This window comes from Amblyomma mixtum, chromosome 6, assembly GCF_055824585.1.
Source record: "Amblyomma mixtum isolate Tamu chromosome 6, ASM5582458v1, whole genome shotgun sequence".
Lineage (NCBI taxonomy): Eukaryota > Metazoa > Arthropoda > Arachnida > Ixodida > Ixodidae > Amblyomma > Amblyomma mixtum.
In genome coordinates this window covers 104,003,486-104,019,818 of record NC_143017.1, presented here as the reverse complement: position 1 = coordinate 104,019,818, position 16,333 = coordinate 104,003,486, and the positions used below count along the sequence as shown (strand labels likewise).

Genomic DNA, 16,333 nt, shown 5'->3' with positions numbered 1-16,333 from the left:
AGCGAACACTTTTCGGAAACTATTCGAAATTTACAATATTGTCGGATATCTAGTTTAGTCGCAATGTCCTGTCTAAGTTTTGTCAAGACCGAGCGAAATAAATCATCATCACGTTGTTACCCTTCCTATGTCTGTTTTTCTTCCCAATAACAACGGGTTCAAAGTTTATGACCCTTTTACGACAGCCCCAGGTGGCCATCTTTTTTGATGCCGGGTCCATAAAATGATACAAGAGTGAAAAAGTAACGGCGTACATTATGGTAGCTGTTTTTTTCTTATTGGCTGTGGTCACCTCCGGATAGCACGGGCACGAAGAAATAAGCAGCAAGAACGAGATGCATACGCGAAGTACAACACGGTCACCCAACTTCGAGCAAAAGCATTGATTTTTGGTAGCTAGTCTAATAAAAGGCTCAAGCAGGAGCTAGTGTCACAATGGGCCCATCCTAGCGCGAGGAAAGCTCCGCCTTTTGTGCTGTACCCTCGCCAGACCAGGCTTCATGTTCAACACGCAGGACGCTAGTTAGTATGCACTAGAGAGCAACGCGAAAATGATGTGAAACAACTAGTTTCGCCTGTACTCTGTTGTTGTTTCATTAGGTGTTTTAAGAATGAAGGGCTACTTCTAAAAGACAGCGCGGGCACATCTATCGTACTTCGTTTCTTTACTGCTTTCGTTTTCTGCGGTTTGAATGAATGAATGGATGGATTTCCAGAAGGCAGTTAAAAATCAGACAAGAATTCTCGGCAGCGATTTCACTTGCCTGAGGCTAAAATTACGATATCAGAGCAAGGATTCATAATACGCGGAGGCGTGGACAAACGCTGTGTGACTCTAGACAGTTACTCAAATTTGCTGACTTTAGCTGCTGCAGTAGCGCTGGAACGTTCTGGGCACTCCGACTCCGCAACTAGACTAACATGGGTGGCCAGCAAACGATAACGTTGAAGCAGGAGAAGCAATATGAGATGTTGGTTGATATCTCCGCAACCGCAATTGTTCTGCTCAGATGACCATGTGCGAGCCGTCGGAAACAAATCATCAGCATCACTATACAAGTTGAGCCAACCGTAGGACCAACGTCCTCCACCTCAATAAGCTTTTTTCTGCACATCCGCGGCCAACCCACACCAGCAGATTTACTCGCCTCATCTGTCCACGTGACCATCGAGCTGCTATTATCTATCTCTTCCTTTCTTTTGTCATTTCTAAGTCACTGTAACGTACCAGTGCATTACGTGTCCCGCCCAGGTTAATCTGTTGTTCGTTACTTTAGCTGGGATGTAAATAACTCTCGCTTTTTCTCTGACCTACAATGCTCCCTTTCTGTCACTCAGCATTGCCCCTATTAATTTCCTTCTATCTTCCTAGCCTGGACAGCTCGCCGAGGTTTCCTTAGTTTTATTTGAGGCTGATCAATATTGAGCAGAATAAAACAGTACTTGAGAAAGGCTTTCAGCAGCCATATGAGGCATTATTAACGTTGCGTGGCAGCAGGCCAAGCCCAGAGACACGTGTAGATTTACAGCGTAGCTTTCGCATACTTCGGCGGCTGTGCGTGCGCTTGCGCTCGTTTGTATTGTATTTCTTTAGCGAAACGCAGGGAAGGAGGTCCTAGGGCTCATGTAAGCGCCGGCTCCTCTTCGCCGCCTTGTGCAAATAGAGCGATCTCTAGATTCCAACGGCGTTCCTTATTCCTCAGCTCAACGACACTTCGATTCTTTGTATTGCCTTCTGGCAATTACGATGACTGCACGCCAGTCTTGGTGGCAAGAGTTCCCGCCGGTCGCACTGCGTCAAGAGGTTACGGCAGATAGCCTGACCCGCGCAGGGACGGTTTGCCTCGGGACGGCAGCTTCCAATCCGGTTCCGAGATCGAGCTCAAAGTTCAGTGGCCCTCGATTCCATCTGGACGGGATCCTCCGGGCGCATTTTCCGGATGAATTCCCCCAAACATAGAAGCGCGCCTGCCGCAACCCATCTGTTAAATGTGCTATGACAGCGCTCGGGAATGCGCTGGTAGACCGAGCCCTCCGAGACAGGGTCGACTCAGGTGGCGCTCTTCCGAACATTTTCTCTTCGCCCGACAGGAAGAGCGCTGGCTGGCCCGACAGGAAGAGCGCTGGCTCTTGCCATCGGCTATGCGGCTTGACATAGAATCTGTCTCTGGACTACCAAAGCTTCGCATTTCCGATGTGATTTTTGTTTTGCTGTAGCAAAGGGCTGCGTTTTAAATTTTTATTTTAAGCGCCAACATATATTTTTGAGAGGTTATATGTATATATTCCGAAAATGACTTGAATCGCGCCGTGTTGCCTCTTTTCGGCTGAGCCATAAATATTACTTTTTCAGCAGCCACTATGAGCTCCATGTTATTCATGCGAGATCATGCTGGCAGTAAAGAGATTGATGTCTTGCGAGATTGGTGCAAGCTTGTTTCAGAAATTAAAGCAATATTTCATGCATGTAATATACATAAGTTTACTTTACGGAATTTTCCCAGATGTGAGTAATCTACCTCAGTAAATAATGCCCCTTATGCAGTTAAATATCGTCATAAACGCGTTAGTAAGAGATGCAACTTTGCGTACTTTTATGTTGGTGTGTGCGGCGTCATCCAGCCGGTAGATGGCGAAGATTATTCAAATATTTTCCACAATTCTGTATTCGGGTGGTGTCTGATCATACCTAAAGTCCAGAAGTCGTCATTATAAGCATTTAGCGCACCCCGTAGAATCTAACTTCGCAGTTTATCCTGTCTCTCGTTGGCACCTTTCTGTTCTTTTTCTTTTATATCAATTGCAAAAAGTCTCGATGAAAGCAGCAAGCTTAGATACTGAAGGAAGGCGCTCTTCTCGACCGTTAATAAGTGTTCTTATCTCAGAAAACTATTTGCGAACAGTACATTGGCAATTCTTCAATGAAAAGGAAGGAAAGCCAGAAATATGGCACAGCTTGGCATGTTAGGCTCCGCCTGCTGTATTTTTACCGGGCCCCTTCGTCTTGACGTGGCTAGTTAAAGGGGATACCCGAATAACATAATATTTCTGCTTAATTTCGTTAAGAAAGGTGCAAGTAGCATGACTTAATGCAAATACCGGTACTCAAACAGAACGCGCGAGCAAAAAGAAATTTACACGGTTTGACCTCCATTTCACATTTTGCCTTGCATTCAGGTAAATGTCAAAAATGCCCAAGAATCAAGAAAAAGAAATTAACAGCCATAGTACCCGTGGTACAGGGTTGGTCAAAAGTGTCGAGGCCACAGAGTCTGCTTTACTTCTTTATATCCCGGCACTTAAGACGCTGATAAGGTTATCAAAGCCATCAGACGTTAGAATGATGGTTCTGTTACCCTGTACAGGCATTTTGATCTGCGTGGGTGTCGTAACTGCCTTACTATAGTGCTCAAAAGCAGACCGTGTGGCCCGGGAACTTTTGACCAACCCTGTACCTGTATATAAACATGTGTCAACTAACGCACTCCAACATATTGGGTAGGTCAGCAGTCCAGCGGCTGAGAGTGACCAGTTACTGGAAGCTAAAGGCCAGTAGTTATCGGTTAATTAAGGTACGAGATCTTGACTCAGTGAGGAATGATGGCATAAACGCGCAGTAGGAGAAGGTGATTCGTAAACGGACGTAAAAGGAGGGCGGAAATTGTCTTGGTTCTTGTAGATATAATATGAGAAATGAGCCCTATGTTGGTCAGCGTCATCTGGTCGACCGTAAAGAAACAGCGCAAAGGACGGAACAAGAAAGAGACTGCAGGACGAGCGCTGACAATCAAGTGACATTTTTATTTCAGAAGGCGAGAATAAATAGGCTTTGGTGGCTTGAGAGAAAATATAAAAAGACAACCCGCACCAACCCAGCCCAAATGCCTACTCTTGTTCATCTGGTTGCTTAGGAAAAATGGTAGTGCGTCTGAAACAATGTCTTGATGGAACTTTATGTGCAGGTTGGTAGCATTACATGCATTGCATTCGAGTTATGCAGAGAGTTTCCAATAGGATTCATTCCGAAATAACCTCGATGGATAAGTGAAGATTATAGGGCAAGCGTTAAAGGTATTGTGTCCCACAAAAGCCGGCGTCAGCATCGTTGGCCGCGAATGAAAAATCCCGATGGAAGCAAGGAATAAATAAAATTGAGCAGAAAACAAGATAGGGTTGATCTCGGTATGTGTGGGAGTTAAAACCAGGACCTTCGGATTGCAATACGGCCACGCAACTCACAGGCCACGAAGAGTTTTTTTCTTCTTTATTTCCTTTTTACGGTAAAAAAAAAAGGTAAAAGGAGGCTCGCCCGTTCAAGTTGAATAAAGGCGGATAAAGTGAATTCGTCGGGGTCTTTGACAAAGTGAAGTGTCTTAGAGACCTGTGCTGCGGAGCTATGAGCATGCTAATTAGGAATTAGGTAATAGCAGGCGATGCGAACGGGACTCGACAACTGTATCGCGTTCTACTCTTAAATGCGTAGCTTAAGTGTCCCTAAGTTTTTGGGATGACTGCTAGCTCCAGCTTTTTTCAGTTCTCAGCGACATAAAAAGAAGAAGGAAAAGCGTATAAACAAGCTGGCGCTCATGTAAGACGCCGCAAATGTAGGCTGAGTAAAAAGAGAGCAAAAAGGACCGACTTAAACTAATAAATCCGGTACGCATAAATGTATTCTGTTCCCACTGCATGTTTTGTCAGTGAAGTCTATTTTCTTTAGGAATGCTAACAGGCACGTGCAGGTTTCCTTTTAATTTATTTTATTTTGTTGGTTTATTTCAAGGTACTCGAGACCAAAAATAGCCCAAGCAGTAACGGCATATAACATTTCACATTTATCCTTCTTTAGTTCAGAGGGCGGCAGAAAACAGTGGTCCCTAGAAAAGTTGGTACCTGTAGCAAAATGAGAGCGGGCTCCTGGTTTTGCTTTCTCTGGTTTCTGCATCTTTTTTGTTTTCTTCCGTCACCACTGCCAAATGACACAGCCTAGAAGCGCGTTCTTTTCTTCTTTCCAGACCTTATTTGCTGCACAGCTTCTCGTTTACGTCGCAGCGATACGCCTCCCCCCGTTCCCCTTTGCCTCTGCCTCCGTGTCCCCGAAGCTCGGCTCCTGTTTTCCGAAGTCTGAGCACGTCTCCTGGTAACCGCGTCGGAACGCCGGGAATGCTCCCATCGCCGTCGTCAACCTCGCCTCCGTGCCTCGCTCCGCGTGGCGACGGCGACTCGATCCGTCTCTCAGCGTTTCAAACGCTTATCTTTTGCATTCCTGCTTCCGTTCCTCTGCTTGTTTGTTTTTTATCTTTATACCTCTTTTCAGCGCTCTCGTTTTTCTGGACCATGAATTCGCGCCCTCATTTTTCTTTCTACGTATACGCGTTCTCCTCCTGGCTGCCTTCTGCTTCCCGTACTTCCGAAATCCCAGAATCGCCGAGAATCTCATTCGTCCCTTTATCTCAGGACGAGCTTGTTTTTCGGACGCCAGCGAGGATTTCCATGCTCGTGTGTGCTCGCGCGTATGTGTTCCAGTTGTAGATACGAGCGCGGCAAGATAGCCACGCGCGATCGACATTGCCCCGGCCGGCACCCTGGTCAGGTTTCTAATCTTCTGCACGCGTGGCCGCTCATTCCATGTTTTTTTTTTGTCTTCTCAGAATGAACTGAACCGAAAGAAAATGGTGGAGCTGTGCTTTTCCTTTCATTGTAACCTGATTTTTTTTTTTCTGCTGCAGCGCCGCATTCTCTACAGCTCGCACGCCTAGCTTTCGAAACTGAAGAATCAGCATCCTTCATACGAAGGTAGCCAATTTCATTTTTCTTTGTACTAGCTTCTTTCTTTTTCTCTCTTTGCGTGTCAATTTGCGTTAGCATGATTGACTTCAGCTTCATCTTTAATCAAGAATGTCCTACGCGTGTCTGCTGCATTATTAATCAGTAAACCGCTGGTACCAGTTTGGTCGCGTGTACGTACGATCGATCCAAAAACGATTGTAGATGTTCCATCTAGAACAGTTTCCCCTTTCCGCTTTACTGTGGCCGCAGCGAACGAGACAAGAATACAAGAAACCCGAATATAAAACAAGGCATACAGATGAGGAGTAAGCGAAAATTTAAAACTGAAAGCAGCCTTCGCTGTAACAAAAACGCAGTGTGCATTATTAAACAGATTGGCTGAGTAAAGAGAGACGTCATAGTACTGGTTGATTCCGGATCTAAAAAAAGGGCCAGTTCAACAGTGGATGAGTCACTATAAATTCTGTTTCTGCCAATGCGGCAGCATTATATATATCCCAGGAAATTAACACCACACAGTGAACTGGAATAGTGCGCTTAAGCTGACTATAGCCTCGAATGGGTCATTAAATCGATATTGGCTCTATCTCCCATTAACGCTAATGCCTTTCTTACTGAAACAATTCATAGTTCTTTGTGAGCATGGGACTGGTCCCAAAGAAATTTTGGCGTCTTTTTTTCTTTTGCTGCAATGCTCTGAAAGGCCGAGTGTTGTCGACCAAACACATTGCTATCCTGGCTTATGTATCATGCACTCGCAAGGCAACTAAGGAGTAGATATCGTTTCTGGCAGTATTCTGGACTACGCAGTTGCTATTACTTGGGTACGCACGTAGGTTTTTCGAGCATTTGCTGCGCGTTTAGTTGGGTTTAAATTCACATTTCGATTACCTTTTTTCATAGTGCCCTATTTTTGTGTAAGGATTTCTTTAGTTCATAAATTCTATGTACGCAGCTCTTATTTTCTGACTGCTCTCCTCTAGACATCAGTTACCAAGAGTCTGTTGGTTCGATTGCCTCCATTTGGGGCTCTAGTTAACCTGCGTATCTATCCCCACCCATTTTTGTCCTATCAGAACAGTGCACATTCAGTCAATGCGGCAATCTGAATGCTTACATCTAAGGCTACTACTTAATATTATGAGCGGCAGAAAACCCTTTCCTCTGGACACCCCCTGATCCCCTGTCTCGGCCGCTGAAGAAACAGAAGGCTGGCACCCGGAGTATGCTTGCTTGAAGCCCTAAATTACAGAGGGCAAGTAGCTACGGGTCTTACAAAGGTGCATTTTCTTGATGGATGCAGCGTTGCATCTCGCCTGATTGCAGGCTGGTACTTCGTGCCTCGCGAGACGTTGAAGCCTGCGGCGCCGAGGGGTGGTCAGCCCCATCGGTTTCGACCAAAGTAGCACCTGCCGCCGCATCGCTCATGCGCGGGCGCCGCTCGAAAGCAAGGCTCCTAACCGGTGATACGCATCGGCCTCTCACTCATAAGGCTGCAGCGTGTATATATATATATATATATATATATATATATATATATATATATATATATATATATATATATATATGGCCCAGTTTACTAGTTTAGGTACAGTATTACGACAAACGCGACTGTTCTTTTAACGTTTATTTTGCCAACAGTTTCGGGAATGGTATTCCCTTCGTCAGGGCAGGCTTACAATGAATCCGTTTCGTCAATGTAAGGACACAGAACAAGCGAGGAGGTATAATCTCCGCCCTGAGATTATACCTCCTCGCTTGTTCTGTGTCCTTACATTGACGAAACGGATTCATTGTAAGCCTGCCCTGACGAAGGGAATACCATTCCCGAAACTGTTGGCAAAATAAACGTTAAAAGAACAGTCGCGTTTGTCGTAATACTGTACCTATATATATATATATATATATATATATATATATATATATATATATATATATATATATATATATATATATATATATATATATATATATATATATATATAATGCGCCGACAAGGGACTGAAAAATGAGGAGCTCGTTTGACATACACATGAACGAAGCCAACAGCAACTAAAACCAAGGAGCATATAGGAATGTTTCGACATTTTTTTTAATGTGTGGTGTTGATCAGTGGCAGAATAATACTGCAATTAATCTGTCGCTTAAAGACCGTTCATTATAAAGTAAAAGGAAAAACAACGATGGTCCGAACCCACGAGCTCCGAATGTCACGTCGGGTTCAGGCGGTAGAGCACCGGACGCGTAATTCGGAGGTCGTGGGTTCGGATCCCACCGGCGGCATGTGGTTGTTTTTTCTTCTGCTTTTCTAATCAATTAGCTTTAATCGATCACATATTCAGTAATATCATAAATTGATCAACACCGCAAAATATAAAATTAATTTAAAAAAAATCCCCTGTGCCCCTTGGTTTCAGTGGCTGTTGGCTTCTCTCATATATATATATACATATATATATAGTGCTGAACCCGACGCAACGTTCGGAGCTCGTGGGTTCAAATCCCACCGCCGGCATGGTTGTTTATATATATATATATATATATATATATATATATATATATATATATATATATATATATATATATATATAGGTTGCGAGAGCATGAAGCACTTGACTGCTTACAGGAGTATATAGCGAATTATACGCTTCGTTAAAGGAAACATTTATTCGACTCGACGTTTCGATCGGAAGACCGACCGAAACGTCGAGTCGAATTTATTTGTGGAGTTGACTTTCTATAAAGAGTGAGAGGCAGTTTTTAAAAACATGGCACAATTTAGTGATTTAGTGAAGTTTCAGAGGTTCACCTTGCTTTCTAACCTTGGTAAAGCCGACTGAGGACTTTTCAGGTTAAGAGGACATCTTGCATTAATAGTAATTAGTAAAATCTAAGATACTGATCTCAGCTTTCCTATTTTTGCAGTGAGCACACTAAATAACAGAAAGAAAATTTTCCCTGAGTAGAATGCTTGCTCTTGAATAGTTAATTCTTAAAAATGTTAGGATAATTGATGCGGAAGTACGCGATAATACTCTTGTGTGAATTCATTAACTAATCTTTAATTGATAGTCAAGTTAGAAAACATCACAGAGTGACTTACTGAACGCAAAACCCAAATCGAACGGATTGTGTTTTTCGTTGCAGGTTTTACTGGCAGATTTCACCTAATCAACCGTTGCGAGTCAGGTATAAGTGGTCGCTGTCTCAAAGTGAAAAGTTTACGTGGTCAAGAAACTCCTTGCCATCTTTTTTACCGAATCGCTAGGTTGAGCAGGAGCTTCCATTCTGTCTTAACCTCTTCTGTTCCACGCCGTAGAGCGATAAAGAATAACTGTGACCTGCTTTTATTGATGACCACTACGCACCAACTTAAAATACGAGAACGGCGAAAGACTGCAAGGGGACAAAACTAAAATGAACTTCCGTGGCCATGCAGCGTTCACGGAGAAGCGCGCAGAGTGGACTGACTGACGACCAACTGCAGTTGGTGCATGTCTAAAACTTACGTTTAGCTTCTCAATCTTCAAGGAAAAGAACTTTCAATGCCTACAACAGAGAGGCGCCTCAGTCTCCCCCCCCCCCCCCCCCCTTCCCTCTTATCCCTGTTCTTTAGTTTTAAAATCAAGGAGGTGAAACATGTGTACCTCGGCTGCCAAAAAAAAGCACTAAATATAAAACGTAAGGTGCCCAGTCTTAGGGACCCTAGCTCTCTTCAAACATTTTTGCTTTTTATTGGGGACGCGTCCTTGCTTTTGAACAATAGCACTCAGTCGGGCTGTTCAGTAGCGCGTCTGGCAGCTCTTATGCAGTGCTTCCATCATTGTGTATCCCTCTGGTTCCTGCTGGCGCCTCTCCTGCTTTTTTTTAATGTATTTGCATCCGTGCAGATGTGTTTATTCTGCCTGAGAACTTTGGTGCGTTTTTGTTTTCTCGCACTCTGATTGACGCGTCTGGCAACAGAGAGACGGAAGGGGCGCTATGGGCGCTGCTGAATATCGCACGAGTCAGCGGATTGGACGCGCTGACAGTAAAAGGGGGCGAAAGGGGAGAGTGCAAAAAAAAAAAAGAAAATGCAATAAAGAACACACATCACACAGCATCGAGGAAAGGACCAGGCGACAAAAGGAATGAATTATTCAGTCCTCCAGAGTTGTCCGGCAGCCGGACACAACGGTCGCTCGGCGTTGCAACTTCACACGCCCGAGTGCGCCGTTCACCACTTCAGCGGTGATTGGTCCTCGACGTTCAAGAGTTTTCACTGGCCGTTCGCGTGTGCGACTCTTTCTCTCGTTTTGGCTGCATCGGCCTCTGCGGAAGGAACCGCCTGCCCACCCGGCCGAATGTCTCTTGGAGCGCGCCGCGTACACTGCCTCAGTCACCTCGCTATTCAGCACTCTAGTGCGTTAGTTTTTCTTTTCTTTCTTTCTCGCGAAACTACGGTGAGAGCGGTCAAAGCGGACCGTGGCACAAACAAAGAAAACACAATTCGGAGCTGCATCACGCATCTCGTTGCGAACCCTGTCTGTCGCCCTCACAAGAGTACTCGAAAGAAGTCCTTTCGCAGAGGCGAACATGAGCCGCCAAAAAAGAGGCACCGGCCGTCACGTCCAATTCGCTTTCATCTCGAGACCTGGTTCCGCTAGCAGCCGTTCGGGAGGCTGCTGAGGTTCCAGGTGCAGGCATAACGACAGTGTCGTACCACCTATGGCAGGAAGCGAAAAGAAAATTTTTCGCTGATGTTCGAAACGTCCATCAAAAGAAAAGTAACGACTCATGAAACTGTCCTGTCCTTATAGAAGTTGATTTCTGGTGCTGCAAACGGCCGTACACGCGACGGCAGTTGAGAGGCGTAGCTTTTCCTTGTACGGATGAGAGACGCGGTAAGAGGTAAGTGGGCCGTTGACTGCTGTGTAGAGTCTCTTTATGGTGTACCCTCCAACACTTCACAAGCCCACAGAGATTATCCTTCAACTGTGATACGCATTATACCGTGTCCATTAATCTCTTTTCAGGCAATATTGAGTATCAGCATGGGTTTCTCAACTGAGGAAGAGTGTTATTGATAACAGCGTTCTTCGCAACGTGTCTTCCATTCCCATCATGTCAGCACAAAGTTCACCGGATTAGACTAAACTTGCCTGCGCGACTGATGGATTACGTCACTTTAAGCTTTAAAAAAATTGTTTATTTGACTACAGTTGGACTTAGGGAGCGAGAATGACTTTACTTGGGTATCAGAAAAGTTCCCATTTTAAGGGTAGTGAGTTTAGCTAAATAAATATCAGAGAAGAAATTAGAGATGAGGCACTGTGTTAAACTCCTGGATTATAAAATTATAATTAGTAGTAGCTTCGTGCAGTCTGTGCGATGGAGAGTGGCAGGAAATACCCTGAAATATACCGCCAGTTGGTCGGTAATATAATGAGCATATCACGTGCGCCTTCGCAGTTGTGAAGCAGCCTCTGTTCACTAAAATTGCGCGCACCAAAAATGACGCTGTGAGCCGTGGCATTTTTAACTTCATGGCAGCTGCGTATCTTAGTCTCTGATATCTCCTGCCGTATTTTCTGGATTCAAAGGCGTCGTCATATGAGAAGAGAAAAGGTGCCATAAGAACCTACAATTCTGTTTCAGCAGTATCCATGCCGTTCATATCGACGCGGTTTTTCCTCTCAAATACGACTACGCTGAAGTAACGTACGCTGTTACCTATGTAGTGTGACGAGTTGACGACCATGCACTGAGTAGCCGAGGCACCCCATGTGTTTTGCAGCATTTCAAAAGACAAAGAGCTCAGAAAAATGAGCATGAAATCAACACAAAAGTAACTGCTTCCGGGACAACATGCTCAACCATAGCACTGAAAGTTGTATGGAACCTGTGTAAAGTTCACTTGTCGAGAGCTGCACCTATAACGCAGCTCAGAACAAGTAGCGTAGCATGATATTCTGTCGTGAAAAATGAATGCCTTTAAGGTTCACAGCCTGCGTCAGGCAGTTAATATTGTAACGGAAGATAGAGCGACAGGTCGCTAACCAGCAGAATACGGCAGCCAGCCAGTGCGAGACACTTCAACGTCTTCCTTTTCAAGCGCCACCTGAGAACACCAGGTGGCAATATCATTCGCTTCATCGTCATAAATGGGTGGCTGATTTACAAGTTCGTCCTTCAACTTACAAAAAAAAAAAGGGGCCGTTCCTATGTCTTTTACAGCAAGCATGATGTTAAAGGGGCTGCGAAACACTGCTTCGGGGGATACCGGCTATACTTCAGGTGGATCCTTTATGTCACACAGATGCTGACTTAAAAAGAATTACAGGAATCGATGCACAGGAACGGAAGTAATTCAGAGAAGAAATTTCAAAATACAAGCAAACAAAACGCTGCCCTCAACTCGATTTTGGCGGGGCTTCGCACTCCTATTCCGCTCTCCCAATGACGGCACCTGGCGCAACCAATGAAAACAGCCAGCCAGAGCGCGTCGCGGAAGTTTGTACTCCATGTTTGCCTGCTCTCTGTAACTCGTTCTTGCTGAAACTGGCAGCGTCGCTTGCTACATGCAGCGTCGTTTCCATGCCAGAGCGCCCCTGGTGGTGTATTTTTATTTTACTTGCTTTGCAGGGCTTTTATCTAAGACAAACAAGTTGTTTTTGTTGATCTAATATAAAACGCAGACAGGTGAGAAAATGTGTCTCTATTTATTCACACAATTTGCAGTATATTTACTGTTTGTCCGATCATCAAGCTCGCGCCAGGTGATGTCATATCCGCTGCTAAAAACCCGCCACTGTGTGGCGACACCATCAGAGCCATGAAGTTGTTTTTGTGAGGGCATTAAAATATTAAAAAACGGAATATACGCGGTGTTACTGACGCTAATAGCAACATTATAACTCACTGTATGCAATCAGCAGGCAAAACAGTTAACTAAGATTGTGTTTCTGGCCCCTTTAAGAGCGATTGACATATGTGATGACTGAAATGCCAAGGCACAATTGTTTTGGGTTATGTCATTACAGTTAATTTATTTGGTGTCCGCTTGTCTAAAAGACATAGTGAGTCCCGTTGAAGGGAGGCACCACAAGTAAAGGAAGCCGGTCCGCATTGTGGAGGCTGTTAGGGAGCGAGGAGGAAAATATATTACGAGGAGAGGAAGGGGAATCGGCGACCTGCACGGAAGCGGCAGCGCGCCGTCTCTCGTAGCAATTTACTTCTCATATCTGGTTCCATCGGGCTCGGTTCCTTTCCGTAACTTATGGCTTTCATCCAAGCCCATCAGCCGCTGTCATCGAAATTCGATCTGTTGATCCACAGAGTCCCTTTGGCACCATTTGCGGCTCTGCCGTTGCCTCAATTACGGGACGGCGGCGCAAGACGGCAGGCGGGACGAAATGACCCTCTTTCTCCGAACCCGCTTTCTGAGAATTATAGCCCAGCAATGGCTCATCGCAACTGTTAGAAAAGATATACTAATCGCACCCCTCATTTCGCCTTTCTTCGATAAGAAGTTCGAACAGTAAAACGAAGATTTCTCTTTTCGACTTCGTTTTCTTCTTTGGCATGGAACGTGCCTTTTAACTTTGTTTCGTAGGCTTCTGCAATTTAGTGCTGTGAAGGAGTAGAATCGCAGAAAGGAGTTGGAAGATAGGAAGGAACTCTTGTGGCTGAGTACGCCAACGGAGCAAGAAAAGTGTTATATGCTTGACAGACCCGCCCTGTGCAGTTTTCTAACTCAGTAACTTGTTTTATATGCGTCCACATCAAGTGTAGACACGCGTTAGGCTCGCAGAGAAAGGTACTACATCGACGCCAACCAAAATTCTGGGGTCTCGTAACCGTCTTCTTCAGGGGATGGTGCGATTTAGTTCAAGTGTCCCTTCAGCGGCCGCGGGTCCTTTTTGCATATCACTTTGCAGAAACAGACTCTGTTCTCTAATTTACCTTATTTTGATCTCTTTAATTTATTATTTTTTTAGATTTACCACAAAACACACAAGACACACGTCCCTTTAACTAAGTGGAATGAAAGTCCATAAATGGTCGAGGGTAGTGTGCCCGGCTCACGACCCAAGAGGCAGCGGTCAGAGTCCCGGCTCGACCATTTTTCTTTTCAGCGCAATTACTTTTCTTTATCAAGAGCGCTGCGTATCGGTGTTGGAATCATGTCGCGACCCTCAACACCCATGAGTCATTCTGTAGTGACGTCGTCATTGTAGTACTGTGAGATCATTGCGGGGTGTTTGAATTACCCATGCGAGGTCATGTAGTTGTGACGTCACGACCAACCATTCTCTCAACCAACCCCGCTTTTGCGGCACCCGACGCCAACGCCAAATATGGCGGTTTCTCTGCTGAATGGTACCCTCAGCTTTGTCGTGCTAACAAGCGTTTTGCCCCTTCTCACTGTCGGGCTCAAGATCGACTTCCAGCCGCGGCAGGCGCTTTGGGTTACCACGATATGCAAGAAATACCGTGCTCTCTGCGATGCCAGTACAGGTTGAAGATCCCCAGGCGGTCAAAATTAATCCTCGGCCCTTAACTGCTGAGTTTCTCATGGCCCATTTCTTTCTAGCTTTTGCACAGTAAGCCTTGCATACCATACGTACCTGCTTAGTGTGATTTCAGCATCGTCAGTAAAATAAATTTCATTTTCCTGCGTCTATGTCATGTCCTTCTGCTCAGTGCTTTAAGCAGGTGAACCTCGCATGCTCGGTTCATAGACCTATACTCCTTTTGTGCTCCTTCAAAATCAATGAAAGCGTTTGGTGCGGCTTTTCTAGATGCACAAATTCCAGTTCACAAAAGCCTAAAACTCTTTGCTTTTACTTCTATGTGCAGGGTGATCCAATCTCATCACAGCGACTGCACTGAAGTCACCGCTCATGTAAGTGCGCTTGCAGCTTGCTCTAATGCTCTGTATTGCTTTTAGAATAAAAAAGTGAACTTTATTTTTGAGGGGAATGCAACGAACTTCTATAACAACCAATCCACAACTCGTGTCACTAAACGAGGTGCAGTTTACAATGAAGTGCCAGAACAGATAATTTAGCACTTACCTAATATGCTGCAACACTTTAGGCGCCGTCTTTGCCACCGATATCTCTTATCCGGCTCACGAGAGGCGCTGTCATCCGCTTGGTGTGTTCGCGCGGCTTGTGGGCATGCCTTTTGGACGTCAGATCCTAGAATTAATTGCACTGCTATGAATTTCAAAAAGGAGACGTGCCCAATAAAGTCACAACGTTTTCCGCAACATTTCCTTTTGGCTCTCATGCTCTGTTACGAGTTTGGACGCCATCATATGGCATGATTTCTGCACCAGCTAAATGATATTTTCTGTTTTTATACACAAACTTATTCCTTTGATAACTTCACGTGCAAATTACAACACTCATGATTGAAAGGCCGGCCTAAGAGTCATGGCCTTGCCGTCATACTAGTAGGTGGATAAATAGTTAATAAGAACGGTAAACTGGGCTAGTTGGTAGGAATTCATACTGAAAACTGCGCAAAAAAAAACGAAGACAGAGAACGAGAAGGCACGACACGGGCGCAGACTATCAACTGAATTTTTATTCACATGAAAAGGTCTTGTTGAAACATAGCGATCAGGTATGCAGGGAGATGGTGGAGGCTTACCTAATCAAGAAAGACTCAGATTCCTGTGTGGCATCACCATCTGTGGCCTTGCTTGATAGGGAGATAGCCTTTTTGGCCAGTTTTCTTAAGGCGAGCAGGCAATATGGGTCTTTGGCGTGATATCAGCGTGACCGTTAAGGTTGTCGTGCTCTTGTTTGTGCGCAGTTTTTTGGAAGAGTAATTGACGGTTGCATCACGGTGCACGCGAAGGGATAGTCGGTGATTGTGTTTTGGGTTTATTTTCGCGGTTGTTGTATTTTTGTGCTTGTCTCACTGTGGGCAGAAGATATAGGCCTCTTCATGTGAATAAAAATTCAGTTGATAGTCTGCGCCCGTGTCGTGCCTTCTCGTTCTGTGTCTTCGTTTTTTGCGCAGTTTTCAGTATGGATAAATAGTCCTCATAATAAAAGAAAGATAAATGAAGGTCAGTTTGCAGACATGTTGATGGTCCAGTTCTGGAGAAGGAGAAAATACATTGTTTATTTTCTATGTACGCTGTGATTCCGGGTCGGGCCCACAGTCCAAGACCCCAGTGGCCCGGCCGCATGCACTACTCAGAGCTGGCTTCCAACGCCAGGCTCAAGACTAGGCGACAGCAAATGTATACAATAACTGATAGAACTGCAGCGCTACGAAACGAAGTCGGAGAGTACTCGAGCGACACCTGATGGTAATGCCGCAAACTCGGCATACGCTTTCATTAACGCGGGCTGAACAGGTAGGTGTTTGGGACGAGCCTAACGGTGAAAAAGAAAACGCGACTCCAATTCAACAAACCCAATGCTTCTCATCAACAGCACTGTATTAAACCCTTGGAAGCTAGTCAGAAGATAGAAAATGACTATTTCGTTTATTACATTTAATACATATAAACATTCGTGCAAATAGAAAAAAAGCCCGAAAG

The 16,333-nt window shown here is 44.9% G+C and overlaps 1 protein-coding gene across 3 annotated transcripts in view; it reads left to right on the top strand.

Annotated features, from left to right (window-relative positions):
• LOC149339884 (protein turtle homolog B-like) overlaps positions 1–16,333 on the top strand; it is an 843,694-nt gene that overhangs the window by 236,861 nt on the left and 590,500 nt on the right. For 2 of the 3 annotated variants that reach the window (XM_089548570.1, XM_089548568.1), the window contains exon 3: positions 14,629–14,674. The exons of the other annotated variant lie outside the window; for it this stretch is intronic. The gene's annotated coding sequence lies outside the window, so the exon portion shown is untranslated. The remainder of the gene's footprint in view (positions 1–14,628; positions 14,675–16,333) is intronic. 3 annotated transcript variants of the gene reach the window in all.